Source organism: Scylla paramamosain, chromosome 16 (genome assembly GCF_035594125.1).
Source record: "Scylla paramamosain isolate STU-SP2022 chromosome 16, ASM3559412v1, whole genome shotgun sequence".
NCBI lineage: Eukaryota > Metazoa > Arthropoda > Malacostraca > Decapoda > Portunidae > Scylla > Scylla paramamosain.
In genome coordinates, this window is record NC_087166.1 from 12,904,756 (window position 1) to 12,920,000 (window position 15,245).

The 15,245-nt window shown below is 43.1% G+C and overlaps 1 protein-coding gene and 1 long non-coding RNA gene across 7 annotated transcripts in view; one reads left to right on the plus strand and one right to left on the minus strand.

Moving 5' to 3' along the window:
• The window catches only part of LOC135108065 (uncharacterized), a 165,907-nt gene that overhangs the window by 71,874 nt on the left and 78,788 nt on the right, over window positions 1–15,245 (plus strand). For 2 of the 6 annotated variants that reach the window (XR_010272135.1, XR_010272134.1), the window contains exon 3: window positions 6,320–6,344. The exons of 1 other annotated variant lie outside the window; for it this stretch is intronic. The gene's annotated coding sequence lies outside the window, so the exon portion shown is untranslated. Of the gene's footprint in view, window positions 1–6,319; window positions 6,869–13,219 lie in introns of those variants that run through there. 3 more of the 6 variants (XR_010272132.1, XR_010272133.1, XR_010272130.1) reach the window with 3 other exon arrangements.
• The window catches only part of LOC135108066 (uncharacterized), a 130,435-nt gene that overhangs the window by 26,977 nt on the left and 88,213 nt on the right, over window positions 1–15,245 (minus strand). The window lies entirely within an intron of this gene.

Sequence of the window (15,245 nt, forward strand, 5' to 3'; positions counted from 1 at the left end):
AATGAAAGGAAAGACCCACAGAGATGACAGTTCCTAAAGAAAGGTCAAACAGAATTATCCAAAACAGGAGGATAAGTGGCTTGAAATCTCCTTCCTGAATGAACGTAGGTAATTCTTCTCCAGGTTTACTAACACGTCTTTGTGCCGCTGTCGAAAGAACGAAGGTAACACTTAAAATAAATAGCAAACAGAAACGGGCTAAAGCAAAGAAAAACACAACTCACATGGTTAAGGCAAACAGGCCAGCAAGGCTCGTGAAGGCGGGCAATGCGTGGCTCGGGGCGGCAGCGGGACACTCGACATTAGATTCCTGAACAACCCAACGACCCACATAACTTGACGGAAGGGAGGTGGAGGGACGCGCCTGTAAACCTCCTTTCCGCCACTTGCCTCGCCCACCCTCAGCCTCAACTCATAACGGCGGCACATAAAAGGCAGCACACACACACACACACACACACACACACACACACACACACACACACACACACACACGTAGCAATCTCTCTCTCTCTCTCTCTCTCTCTCTCTCTCTCTCTCTCTCTCTCTCTCTCTCTCTCTCTCCATGTGTGTATGTGTGTTTATGTGTGCGCGTGTGCGTGGGACGTGTTTGTTCAGGTATTTTCGTCATTGTTGTTGTTAGTTGTTGTTGATCCCAATATTTTTGTATTTGTTCGCTTTTTTTATTTATATATAGGTAGGTAGGTTTTATTTTACTTTTTTTTTTTTTTGCATGCAGATTTCCCGTAGTTGGATTTTGGTGAAGGTATTTGCATTGCTGCTTTTTTATACATATATATATTTTTTTTTTATTTCAACTCACAGTTTGTTTCAGCTCCTCTGTTTGATCGCATACATACATATACTCTCTCTCTCTCTCTCTCTCTCTCTCTCTCTCTCTCTCTCTCTCTCTCTCTCTCTCTCTCTCTCTCTCTCTCTCTCTCTCACATTATACCCTTTCCCTTTCCGCCCTAAAAAAGATAAAAAATCCCTGAGTTGGGGAAAAAAGGTGAACATCCTCCTGTCATAGTTTTAACAGAAAACGGGAGGCTCAGTTTTAGAGAATAAAATTTAATGTTATTCTCACAATGTTGTCTCTCCTCCCCTCATCTCACCTCACCCTTCCCCCCCAACTCTCTCTCTCTCTCTCTCTCTCTCTCTCTCTCTCTCTCTCTCTCTCTCTCTCTCTCTCTCTCTCTCTCTCTGACTCCCTCTTTATTTGTCCCCTCACCCTTTCCTCACACAAGATATTTCCCCGCCTCCCCACTGCACTCGGGAGCAGGAAGCCTTAAATGATTGTTTCCTGGCGGTAATGGGCCAGTTTGTGTCGAAGGGGCAGTTAGGGAGAACCAGGGTAGGTGTGTGTGTGTGTGTGTGTGTGTGTGTGTGTGTGTGTGTGTGTGTAGTCAGTTGTACTGTTTTTCCGGTCATGCCCACAGTTCACCAATCGGAGGAACAGCAGCAGCAGCACCACCACCACCACCACCACCACCACCACCACCACCAGAGTCGACATTAATATAAACAGACTTTTAAATCACTAATAAAACACGTAATGAAATCACTCTCCCGTGAAGCCAGGAATGTTTTGATGCTATTGGAATTACAATTATGAGTATTTTTTACCTGCAACCATTAATATTTACCACACAGCTCCGCAGGCCCTTTGGCACGTAAATTTTACTACTTGTTTGATGGAAATGCTTGTACGGCTGCAAGTGTGTGAGCCAGCGTGCGCGTGTGCGTGTGGGTAGGAGTGAGAGGTGAGTGATTGTGTGTTTTCAAATGAGTTCTTAGTGTAATTTCCCCAAAGGCAACGAGATCCAGGCAGACTCTTAAACTTTCGACACCCTCCACCACTTTCCTCCCTTTAGCCTCTGTCCCAATACTCTGTGGGTAAGAGGAAGACACGCAGCCCTGCCTGGTTCTCGCCTCAGCCTTCAGTCTCCCTCCGTGCTCGCTGCTTGGTATTCTTGCCTTCACTCCCTCTCATGGATGTCATTAGGCGACAGAAATTGGATTAGAAAAACCCTCATCAGCTGGAGTAGGAGTATAGCGCTCTCCTTCCTTGCTTTGCTAAATAACTTACAAGGTTTGTGATTTCCGTCAGCCACCGCACCAAGACACCATCACGCCACGCCACGCCACCACACCTCTATTAGTCATGCAACGTTGATTTGACAGCCCTCTCGGCCCCTTCCTTTCCTCCCTCCCTCGTGGTGTGTTCTGACGCATCGCTCATCCAGGTAAAGTTATCGTAGGAGTTTTGGCCTCACCTGGCTCCTCTGTTACCTTAATGACTGTGGCTGTCCGTGCAAACACCATCATTACGCGTTGTTGGCCCACCTCCAGTTTCATCAGTGGCTCGGGCAGAGGGGAGTTGAGCCTTATTTACCTTTGAATTAATGGTGGGTTTGAAATGGTGATGATGATGGTGGTGGTGGTGGTGGTGGTGGTGGTGGTGGTGATGATAATAATAATAATAATAATAATAATAATAATAATAATAATGATAATATTCTGTCTTCCTATTTCGTGGCAATGTTGCTCGTGGCTAAATAAATGATGGAGCATTTCTCTTTTTATCCAGGAACTATTTGCATTTAATTATCTGTTTGGACTTGGCAAATTTTGATCCGTCCAAGTTAATTTTCGCTCAAATCGTGGTGGCAAACAACACGCACGCACACACACACACACACACACACACACACACACACACACACACACACACACACACACACACACACACACACACACACACACACACACACACACACACACACACCTAATGTCCTTCGATGTGCGCGCGCATGTGTGTATGTGTGTGTGCAGGCATGTCCTCGACTCTCTCTCCTCTCACTGTCAGACTCACCATCAATCCTCATCTTGCGTGGCGCCTCCAGTCTCACCGAGTCAGCGGGTTGCCTCAAATGTAGGCAATTCCTCCCCCTACTGCCTCCCTGTGTCTTCACCATTAATCTTGCGGGAATGCGTCAAGGCTGGCGAAAGAATACGTGTTGTCTCATGGCGGGAAAAGAGGCGATGAGGCGAAGGAAGGAAGGAAGGTGATGGAAGGGGTTGCGTGTACGTAAGCTGAAAATAGTGGGCGGTAATGATGGGATGGGTTTGCTGTGAGGCGTGGGTGCAAAGGAGAGATGGAAGAGGTGAAGGTTTGCCCGAGATTGGTGCGAGGTTATGATGGAATGAATGCGTGAGGACTGAAAAATGAAGTGATGGGAGAGGTGATGGGAAGATTGGTGTAGTAGTGGTGGATGGGAATTATAAAATGTGTATGTGGAGATGGCGAAAGATGAGTAAAGGAAAGGGTGAAGAAAGGAGGAAGATAATGGTAGAATAGACTGGATTCATAATAGGTATATGAAAAAAAAGAGAATCAAAGAGGGGAAAAAAATATGGATCTCTGTGCATTAAAGAACCAGTGAAACGGTAAGAAGAAAAACGAAAACGAGAGAGAAAAGATGAATAAGAAGGACAATGACCGAAGAATTATAAAGATAGGTTAGAATAAAGAAGTAATGAAATGGCAGCAAATAAGAGGTGAGATCGTAATAAACGGAGAAAGTTGCAAGTTATTTATGGAAAGTGAGAGGGTTGTGCAGACATCACCGCTGGGAGAGGGAGAGGAACGTTGGGAGTTGGTAGGGAGGGAGAGTGCAGAGAGAGGAGGAGGGAGTGAGGGACGGGCACAGACTATTGATGGAATGTAAATGATTCCAGTTATTCAGGTATAAAAAATAATAGCGATACAAACATTGCTCTGTCAGGCGTACATAGACAGATGAAATTACCCAATATTTAGTTTTGCTATAGCGGTAAACAATTCTACACACACACACACACACACACACACACACACACACACACACACACGCACGCACACACAGATCATCATCATCTCGGAAGCGCGCGTCAGCCAGACAAAGGACAGATGAATAACGTAATCTCACCTTGAAATATTGCTAAAAAGATAACGAATATTACTTCAGTGTTTACCTAACGTGTCTTTCCGGTAAAATGGGAAAGGGTGGAGCGGGGGAGAGCACGGCGCACGAAGGGAGGAAAGAAAGAAAAGGGGAAAAAGGAGGAAAAATATAAGGTTACTGGCAATAAGTTTTCTTGACAAATATGGTGATGAAAAAAGAGTAAAAAGTGTGTGTGTGTGTAGCTACTCTCTCTCTCTCTCTCTCTCTCTCTCTCTCTCTCTCTCTCTCTCTCTCTCTCTCTCTCTCTCTCTCTCTCTCTCTCTCTCTCTCTCTCTCTCTCTCTCTCTCTCTCTCTCTCTCTCTCTCTCTCTCTCTCTCTCTCTCTCTCTCTCTCTCTCTCCACCGAGCAAGATCAGAATCAGAACAAACAAATCACAGAGAAAATGGAAGAGTGACAGGAATCCTTTATGGGAAGAGTCAAGATGTACTTACTGGGAGCGTCACCTCAGCCCCTAAGACCCATTGGACGCTGATTTTATTGTGGAAAATTAAAGGCACATTTTCTTTCATCCCTTTTTCTCACTTTCTTACCTTTTGTTCTCTGTTATTTACCCTTGCACCTCTTAAGTATTTTTTTTTGTATGTCTGTACAATGTTTTCTCCTTCCCCTCTTCCCTTTCTTCCTCCTCCTCCTCCTCCTTCCCCTTGTCCTTCCTCATACTACTTGGCCTCCCTCCTCCTCTTCCTCCTGTACTATCCTGTCTCTCCCGCTAATAGTTACTGTAGAATAATTACCCAAACAGCCGGCAATAACCCTCATAGCCCTTTGCTGTTTGACTTTCCTTTGTTTTCGTTTTGATTGCTCTTCCTCCTCCTCCTCCTCCTCCTCCTCCTCCTCCTCCTCTCCCGGAACAAGGTTAATGAGGTAATTTGGTTATCTTGGAGTTGGTGAGGGGAGCGGGAGGCAGGAGGCAGTGTAGAGCAGAGGGAAAAGTGTAGGGAGTTTTTTCAAGCATAATTTTTTCTGATGGTAGTTTGATTTTTGACGAGTTCTAGCTTAAGTTTGGCTAAAATGATGAAATTATGTTAGGAGGGAAGAGGCGAGGGAGAGATTTTAAGGCAGAGGGAAAGTGGGTAGGGGAAAGAGAGAGAGGGTTAGAGAGAGAGAGAGAGAGAGAGAGAGAGAGAGAGAGAGAGAGAGAGAGAGAGAGAGAGAGAGAGAGAGAGAGAGAGAGGAAGAGGGAGAATTTGTTAGGTACTTATGCCAACCCAGCCTCGTTATTTCCTCCTTGTCTTTCTCTTTATTTTCTCTCGCCTCGGTACCAGCAGAAATAATAATAATAATAATAATAATAATAATAATAATAATAATAATAATAATAATAATAATAATAATAATAATAGTAATAGCTGTTCTCAGTAATAATACCCAAACTATAATTACGTAAGAAAATATTTAGTTTATGTCCCAGATATTACTTCAAGTATGAATATTTTTTACGGTCTTGTACATATATTGCATTCAGGACACGCACTGTAAACTCTCTCTCTCTCCCTCTCCCTCTCTCTCTCTCTCTCTCTCTCTCTCTCTTACTCTAGTCTGTGTGTCTCGTATCTCCTCTTGGACCATCTCACCTTTATGTCTTCCTCGGCCCTTCCTTTTCCTCTTCCTCTTCCTCTGCGACGATTAAGAAGACTGCCATTATGTTCTTCCCTTATCGTCTCTTCCCTCTTGCTCCCTGTCTTCGTCTCCGTCCGCTCCTGTCACTTTCCCTACACTCATTCACCAGTCACCAATCCTGTTTGCTCTCTACATAATCAAAATGTAGTGTTTAGATATTGTTAGTTTAGCTCAAGTATGATTTTTCCGTATTTATTTTTTTGTTATTCAGGTACAGAGAGAGAGAGAGAGAGAGAGAGAGAGAGAGAGAGAGAGAGAGAGAGAGAGAGAGAGAGAGAGAGTGTGTGTGTGTGTGTGTGAGAGAGAGAGAGTGAGAGAGACGCCGAGGCTCCAGTGGTCCACCGAATACAGAAAACGGAAATGACGGAGCCGTTTTAGCGATGACTTGCTCGTTTCTTTAAGAGGTGAAGTCTGAGCTTTGTTTGAAGGTTTTCGTTGTTTTCTCAAGTGTACACACACACACACACACACACACACACACACACACACACACACACACACACACACACACACACACACACACACACGCACTAGGAAGAAATGTAAATAATAACTAACTTAAAAAGAAAGAAAAAGGTTGAAATCATTTGTTATTTTCCTGTTCCACATTTTTTTGCATATTAAGTTTGTATATATTGCTGCATTCATTTTTAAAAGTTACTTACATATTTACCTTTTACTTTGTCTGCAGTGAGGCGCAGGAAGGTGCCTACATGGTGAGTGAAGGCGGCTTGGGTTCCTGTGTGGCACGAGTAAGTGAAATATGACCAGTCTGCACCGTAGAGACTTATCAGGTGGTGCATTGACTCATACATACGACATAAAACTCTGGAACAAAAAACCTAACGCAATTTAGCATATTAACTTAAATAAATTGAGCCTTAAAAGCATAACACACCATCTCTACTACACTATCCTTACTCTTCCTTTCTTTTCCATTGTCTCTTATCATAATGTATGGTTGGTTGTGATTACTTGTTGTTGCTTTTAAGACTCAATTTATTTGCTTTAAGTTGATATGCTAAATTGCGTTAGGTTTTTGTTCCAGAGTTTTACCGAAATAAGGAAAAAAGTCGGTATTTCTCTTTCTTCCACTGCGTTTTATTAAGCTATCCACCTGAATCTTACTTTTTCGTCCAGAGACATTTGGCTGGGTTTCATATATGCAGTTTGTTCAGTTTACAAGGACAAGATAGGTTAGGGAAATTTTAGCTTATATTGAAAAGGGTAATATTCGTATGCCAAATAACTCAGTCTGCATTTTTTCTGCTTTTTTCTTTTTCTTTTCTTGTCTAGAGAGAGAGAGAGAGAGAGAGAGAGAGAGAGAGAGAGAGAGAGAGAGAGAGAGAGAGAGAGAGAGAGAGAAAAGGCAGACAGACAGACAGACAGACATAGAGACCGAGACCGAGACACAGAGACAGAGGCAAAGAGAGAATGACAGAAAATAACAGTCAAGGAATATTTTACACGTTAGGTGGCTGATAACTTTTGAGGAATGCTAATTTTCCTCTGAGGTGCCGTCGTAACCAAGTCCACCAATATTCAACTGTGACTTTGTGTGTTTCCTTTATATTCCAAATCTAAAATTCTGATAGCAGTGGCCGGGCGACGCTTGGGAGGAAGGGTGAAGGCAGAGAGAGGCGAGTGTGCAGGGTGGAGGAAGGGAGGAAAGGAAGGGCGGAAGGGAGAGGGGAAATAGAATCGGGGGGACAGAAAGTGGGAGGGAGAGAAGGGGACACTGACTGTAGGGACGGGGAGAAAGAACGGAGGGAATAGGAGAAAGAGAAGGATGAATAAGAAAGGGGAAAGGTAGGCGTGGAAGCAGGGAAAGAAAAAGTAGAAGAAAAGAGTAAGAGAATTGAGATAGATGACGGATGTGGGATAGAAAGAAGGCAGCAAGGAAAAAAAAAGTATTGGGAGGGAGAAAGGCAAGATGAATCAGGCGAGAAAGTAAGAAGGAAGAAGAAAAATTTCAGAGTCAGAGAAAAGGGAAGTGGAGGGAAGTTAGGAAGAAAAGAAGCCGGAAAGAAAAGAGGCGAAGGCGAAGGAAGAAGAGGAGGAAGAGGAGAAGGAGGAGGAGGAGGAGGAGGAGGAGGAGGAAAAGGAAGAGGAGGACGAGGATGAGGAGGAGGAGGAAGAGGAGGAGGAAGAGGTAGAGGAGAGTAGTGGAGGTGTGAGATACCTGAGTATGTGTTGGCTCCCAGGTATAGTGAAGGTGCTATATGACTCTCTTGTACACACGCACACACTGTACCTTCATGCATGCCTCCTATCACTTACCTGGCTGCACTTAACACACACACACACACACACACACACACACACACACACACACACACACACACACACACACACACACATTAATTTCGTCCCGCCCTTCCACTCCAGAGAAGGTTTACACTAAAAGCACTTTATTAATGCTTGGATTAATTTAGAGTGAAGGGGGAAAGCTCTAGGCTCCTCGCTTTCCTATTTAGAATATTCTCACTCGAGCTGGAGACAGTCGGCCGTAAATTCACCTCAGCTTCCTTAACCAAATACCTCCGCCCCTCTCTCTCTCTCTCTCTCTCTCTCTCTCTCTCTCTCTCTCTCTCTCTCTCTCTCTCTCTCTCTCTCTCTCTCTCTCTCTCTCTCTCTCTCTCTCTCTCTCTCTCTCTCTCTCTCTCTCTCTCTCGCTCCAGCTCTCATTACTCATTCCTGTTAACAATTACCTGCTACTTGTTCTTTCTTATTTTAAAATATGAAAAGTTCTCCTTCTTTTCACCACCTGACATAGGAGACATAAGTATTATATTGTTTGACTCGCTGGAAAAAGTTCAGTAACTTTCCACATTTCCTACAAGCGGTTGGTGTGTTTCTTCGTGGTTAATTCAATGCGTGATTTGATATGCGCCAGGTAAAAATCGGACATGCATTTCCCGACTCCACGCCACAGCGCCGCCACAGTCAGCCAGCCCGCAAAGTTCTGTTCCATGTTGTTTGCGGTTTTTTTCCTGATTCCAGTGAATAGTGTGGCGTGTCAGATTTTTCCTCTTTTTTTCCCTCTGTTCGTCCTCCGAGTAGAATATTTCTGTACCACCCCCCCCTCTCTCTCTCTCTCTCTCTCTCTCTCTCTCTCTCTCTCTCTCTCTCTCTCTCTCTCTCTCTCTCTCTCTCTCTCTCTCTCTCTCTCTCTCTCTCTCTCTCTCTCTTAGTCCAGATGAAGGGAAAAAGAGGAGAGGGAGAAGATTGAAGAGGAAGTATTGGATGGTATAGGGACGAAGGCGAGGAGGAGGAGAAAGGAAAGGAGGGAGAGGAAGAGGGAAGGAAAGAGGGAGAGGGAGAGGAGGAGAGGTAAGGGCCGCAGAGGAGGGTCGAGGAAGAGGACCGAGAAAATGATTCGCTGATTCGGAAAAAAAAGGAGGAAGAACTGTGAGGAAAAAATATTCTCATCAAGATTGACACTTTTTCTCTCGCTGCCTCCGGCCTCCACTTGTTTTATGTAAGCGAAAATTGTGTGTGTGTGTATGTGTGTGTGTGTGTGTGTGTGTGTGGTCTGTGTGTGTGTGTGTTTAGAAAATGTTGGGTTGTATACACGGGAACACTCACACTCCATGATAAACTATTGAATTTATAAATGGAAGCGTCAGGAGGCAAATGGAAATAGTATGTAAGGTTGCACTGACAAGAGACCGCCTCTCATATTTAAATGCGAAAACAAACTTAACAAACATGACGTCGAAATAACACCGAAAGGTGATTTATGTTGCTAATTCTTTATACTAAATGAAGTGGACGTGATATCAATGCAGAGTGAAAGTTATGACCTGCATTCACCACTTTCCCTCCTTCCTATAGCATTTTTGTTTAATTCTTATTTCTTTTTTGCTTTTCTTCTTCCTTCATCGTCTCTTTTCACTCTTCTCTCTTCCTACCTTATCTTTCATCACCACTGAAAACAATTCTACTCGCCAATTTTTGTTATTTTTTGCGTATTCCACACTATATGATTTCATGTTTTTTTTTTTCCTTTACCTTCATTTCATTTCTCCCTCATTCTCTTGTGCATTCATTACACTTTTCCCTTTTATTGACGCGTCTCCTGTACCATCTTCCCCTTTTCTTTCTCTCCCTCTCCCTCCCTCGCTCGCTGTCTCTCCTCTTTTTCTCCTCTAGATTATCCCCTCTTTCTGTCCCTCTATTCGTAAAATAAAACCGCGATCAAGATACGAAAACCGCATTTCCGAACAGCTCTTCCTGCCGTAAATTAAGAGATAATAATCGAAGAGCTGGTTAAGTACGGGGGAAGCGGGAGGGCGAGGACCAAACTCATACGTTAAGCTTATCTGGTCAAGACTTCAGAGGCGGAGGATTTGACCGCGAACACAGGGATGGAGGGCGGCAGGGAGAGAGACTGGGAGAAAAGACATGGATGGAGGGAAGGGCGGACGGAGATAAGGGGGAATCTAAAGGAAAGGGATGAAAGGGGAGGGAGTGCGGCTAGAAAATAAAGGTAAGGAAAGAAATGGATTGTGGTGTTAGGGATGGTAGTGGTAGAAAGGGATCGAAGCAAGAGATTAGTGATGTTCGGTAAGCCTCAGAGGACTCGAGGGAGTGAAGGGAAAGAATACACTAGAGAGAGAGAGAGAGAGAGAGAGAGAGAGAGAGAGAGAGAGAGAGAGAGAGAGAGAGAGAGAGAGAGAGAGAGAGAGAGAGAGAGAGAGAGAGAGAGAGAGGTTGGAAAAATAAAATCAAATGTTTAGAAAATCCAAACAGGCAAAACGTACACGTACAGAACATAGAAACACAAAAGAAAACAGAAAGATCGATGGAGTCAGAAAGAGACATGGCTAGAAAATTAATTGATGAGAAACATGGAAATAATAAAAATTCGCTAAAATGAGAGCACTAACATAGAGAAATAGAAAACAGACTGCCAGAAGACCAAAGAATACAAAGAAAGAAAAATACAGAGAAGGATGCAGAGGAAGTTATTGATGACAAACATGGAAACAATAACAATTTTCTAAAGTGATAACATTCTCGAACACGTATCAATTTAATGCTGAAAAATGTAAAGTTATGATAAAAATTACAGAAATTATTGAGATTCAAACTATTTCTTGCTTAAATAATCATCCCGAGGGTCTGATATTGTGATAGGTATCTTTATTATTGCTATTAGAATTTGCAGTATTGATTATATCAGCTACAGAAAAGAAGGATTTTATGGGCGATACACGTTTCATAACTTATTTACTATTATATAATTTTTGAACACGAGTTTTCCTCTCTTAGTACTGGTAGCTGGAATTATCTTTTAATCGAGATTTTGTACCCTTTCTTTGTCAGTTCAAGAATTTTTGTGTCTTTTTCGATATTAATTGCTTTTCCAAGGACAGCGTGAGCCGCGTGGGATTAAGTGCGATAAAGTAGTGTTTTTTTCTGCGGCAGCTACTGACCTCGAGGTCACCACCAACACCAGCATCACCAGCATCTCTTATCGCTGTCACCTTTGGCACCACACCAAAGTCCCTCAAATCACCACGACCATTACCATAAACATTTACTAATGCTATCATCACCAGCACTAACTCTATACACACTCATACATCTCTACTGTCCCTTACCAATCATTTGTATTTTTCGGTACCTTAATCAGTGTCCTATGTATCAAACACCTCAATAATATTAATTTATTTTGATAAGTAAGTAAAAGTACTGCTACCCTTCATATGCCTGTGATATCTTGTATACTGTTCGTGGAGCGGATCAATGCCTAGCAAAATGTACTTACTTATAAATACTACGCGACTGAAAGGTTTGGCATAAACTACAATCAACAAAACCACCACCACCACCACCACCACGACGTCGCTGAGTTGCAAGATCTAACACATCCGTAACGCAATATTTCCCGTACTGTTCTCGCGGCATCTCAAGGCCTCAGCAAATTCCAAGCTTGTCTCTTAAAGTAAGCCGCACAAAGAGCTACAGCGGCTCGTAAAATGGTCGGCTGTCCGGCGCGCCCCTTGCCGTGATCATAAAGTGCGGCGAGTGACTGGCGACGCCGCTCCCACTCCACCCTTGTACTCGTGTTGCTGTCCTGCGGGATTTCCTTAACACACGGATGGACGTGGCTTTCTTTTTTACCTTCTCTTCCTTTACCTTCAACTTTTTCGCTCTCTTTCGCTTCCCGTTTCAAAGGTTATGTGGTTATGCTTGCTGATTTCGTGGTGTGTGTGTATGTGTGTGTGTGTGTGTGTGTGTGTGTGTGTGTGTGTGTGTGTGTGTTATGTGTGTGTGTGTGTGTGTGTGTGTGTTTCCTACTATAGATGTATTTTTCATTATTTCCTTACCTTTTACTTTTTTTTTGTGTCACCTTCCAGTTTTCTTTGTAATTGATCCGATCTCTTTAAATTCCTCTTTCTCCGGAGACTACGTGACTAATTAAACATTTCAGCGCTGTGATTATATAAATGGTGAAATGTTAGATAATTAATTTATATTCAGCGCCTTCCTCCTGCTCATCCTCTTCTTCCTTCTCCTACTCCTCCTCTTCCTGCTCCTCATTCTCTTCCTCCTCCTCTTCCTCATCCCACTAGCACAAAGAGACCCATAGCTAATAACTTTCCCTCTACAAAGTTCTCTTCCTTCTCTTCCTCTTCCTGCTTCTCCCACCACAATACGACACTCTGCCAGTCTTACAATGTCTCCAACAAGTCGTAGCCATGACTTAAAGCTTCCGGAGTCGTAATGTGAAGTAATATTAGCAGCTCTTCACTGGTAGTTCACTCCCTGCCGTCCCGAAGTGGCCTCAAGTCAAGGTTCCTGCGGTGTTATTTATTCATTCCTGCGGCGAGTGTGTGTGTGTGTGTGTGTGTGTGTGTTTGTTTGTATTTCTGTTTCAGTGTGTAGCTCCGTTTCCTCCTTTTAATGGTTACTTTGTGGCTTTAATGTACAGTGTCCCTAAGGGCGTAATTAATTTTTCTCCTTAACTCTTTCTTCTTAGCTCTTTTGTGGGCGAGTCAAGCGTAAACTCCAGCGGGTTATTTGTCTTTGGTTGTGTGTAGTTCTATTGTGTGTGTTGTAGGTGTTCCAAGACGTGTGACTTTCCTGTTATTACTTTTTTTTTCTTATTGTATGGGTTAGTTAAATATTCTTTGCTCATTTCAATAGGTTAGCTGTTTATTTTGTGTAGTTACGTGTGTTGTGTGGTTCGCTTTAACGGATAGTTCCTTCGCTTCTACATGTGTGACTTCAGTTTTTTTGTATTGCATTGGTTAGTGAGGCGTTCAGTTATTTCTCTCTCTCTCTCTCTCTCTCTCTCTCTCTCTCTCTCTCTCTCTCTCTCTCTCTCTCTCTCTCTCTCTCTCTCTCTCTCTGATGTTTATGATATTCTTTCTCTCTTATACAACATAACTTTTTTTTATGATTCTTCTCCCAGAAAGACACGTGTTGCTCTTTACCGTGTTCCTGATACAAGATCTGTTTGAGGAAAAGGCACAACGAGAACTGGTTGTCCACATTTGATTAGCTTTGATGTGTGTGTGTGTGTGTGTGTGTGTGTGTGTGTGATGTTAATTAAGTGGAGTGGCTTTTTTTGTTTCAGTCTCAAATGTCATCTGTCAAAGAGGAGGAAACCAAATATAACTCCAGTACCTTGAGCAGCAGAGGAAACATTTGTACTGCAGATGTAAAGAACAGCAAATTTCAATGAATTATACAAAAGCAACCACAAACATCGCAGGTGTACGTGGAAGTAAAGGTTAGAAATAATTTCCCCTCGACCTGTAGAAAATACAAAGACACACGTGATGGACCGAGGCACAGAATTCGGAACTTCCTGGACAAGAGTTCTGGAATAATTTACACCAAGGCCGGTTTGTCGCCCAGGCTTCGTGCTCGAGAAAATGGAAGTTGCTGCATACGAGAGAAAATTGAAAAGCAGAAATAGCCATCAGGAGAGTTATCTGACATCACTGGCAGCACGAATAAAAGTTAGCATGATACTCTAACATGAAAGAATGCTTATACACAGGTAGAAATATAAAAAAAAAACTGAGATTATGAAAGAGGAGGAAGAGGAGAAAGAGGAGGAAGAGATAAGAACAAAAAACAACAGAAAACAAACCGGAAGAAAACAGTAAAACCAATAAAAAGTGAAGCAAAAAACACAGAAGAGAAACAGCTACAACTTTTAACAAGCAAGAGAAGCATCACCGGGATAGCCAAATGGAAGATACCGAACTAGTTAGACCGTGTGAATGAGAGAAGCAGGAGAGGAGAGGAGAGGCGAGGAGGAGAGAAGGAAGCAAGTGAGGCGAGGTAGAGGAAGGAATCAGTGAGGAAAAGAGAGCTTCGGTTCGTGGAATTATCAGCTCCTTGAGAACCCTTAGACTCGTTTACTCGTTTCCGCGGAGGGACGGCCGGAACGAGCGGGTTTTGTCTCACGTCGCAAACTGGGGAGCACAGAGCCGCGGGAACAATTACCGGCCCGACCATCTCATCAGCACGCCGCATCTTGGATACTTTGTTCAGGTTCGTCGCCTAAACTTCATTAAGGGAGCACAAAGAGGCGGCACAAAATTCATCGTAACTTTCATAAACTCTTGCCACTACCACTCCCACTACTGCCGCCACCATCACCACCACCACCACCTCCACCTCCACCACCCGCCGCCACTACCATGACAGTATTTCGTTTTCTTTTTATCTCCACACTTTTTTTTTGTAATACTTAATTTTTTTTTGTGGAATCTAATACCTGAGTGATATTGATGTTTTACTATTGATTTTTATTGTTATTGTTATCAGCATTTCTAATTTTTACCTGTCTTTTTCTTTCCTCATCTTCCTTCGTCTTTTTCCTTCCTCATTTTATTTATATTTTGTTCTCTCGCATCCTCTTTCCTTTTTTTTTTCCTCTCTTGCTCTCTTCACTTCACTCTCTTTTATTCTCTTTCGCGGCCCCACTTTTCAACATTCTCCTCGCTATGACGAGAAATTACGGAATATTTCCCTTTAATATTATCAGTATTTTTCTCCCTTTCTTTCTTTTATTTTCTGCATGCAGAGGTAGATTGTGTTCCTAAAAAATAACTATTACAGTTTTGACATATTTTCATAACATTTTTTCCTGAACAGAATGATCGCAGCGTTTCATAACCCTTTCCTACCTCTTTTTTTTTTAATATTCCCACTTTTCATCCACTTAAGCCACACTGCAACCTATTTTCCCCTCGCCTATAACACACTTTTTTCCTTTTACCTTATAACCTCCTTTATCCTCCCGCTCTTACTTTCCTTTTTTCCCTCTTCTTCATCCATCTCGGAGCGTCCCGCTGCACCCTCGCCTCCAGTAAATCTCCGAGGCCGTAATATCAGCGGTAATCCTATTTTTCGTTGGAGGAGGAAGGGCGCCGAGGTCAGGTTCAGGCGGTGCTCTTAATTCGCATAAATCCAGCGGCGGAGGGCAAGAATCCCACTAAAGCTCTTGTGGCGGGCGAGCTACATTTTGTGTGTCCGTCAGAGTCAACAGTAGACAGTGTGTGTTTAATCCTTTGTTTACGTTTACGCTTGTGTATTGTTGTGTATTGTTTTTAAAAGGGTTGTTGTCTTGGGGTGGTGAAAACTGG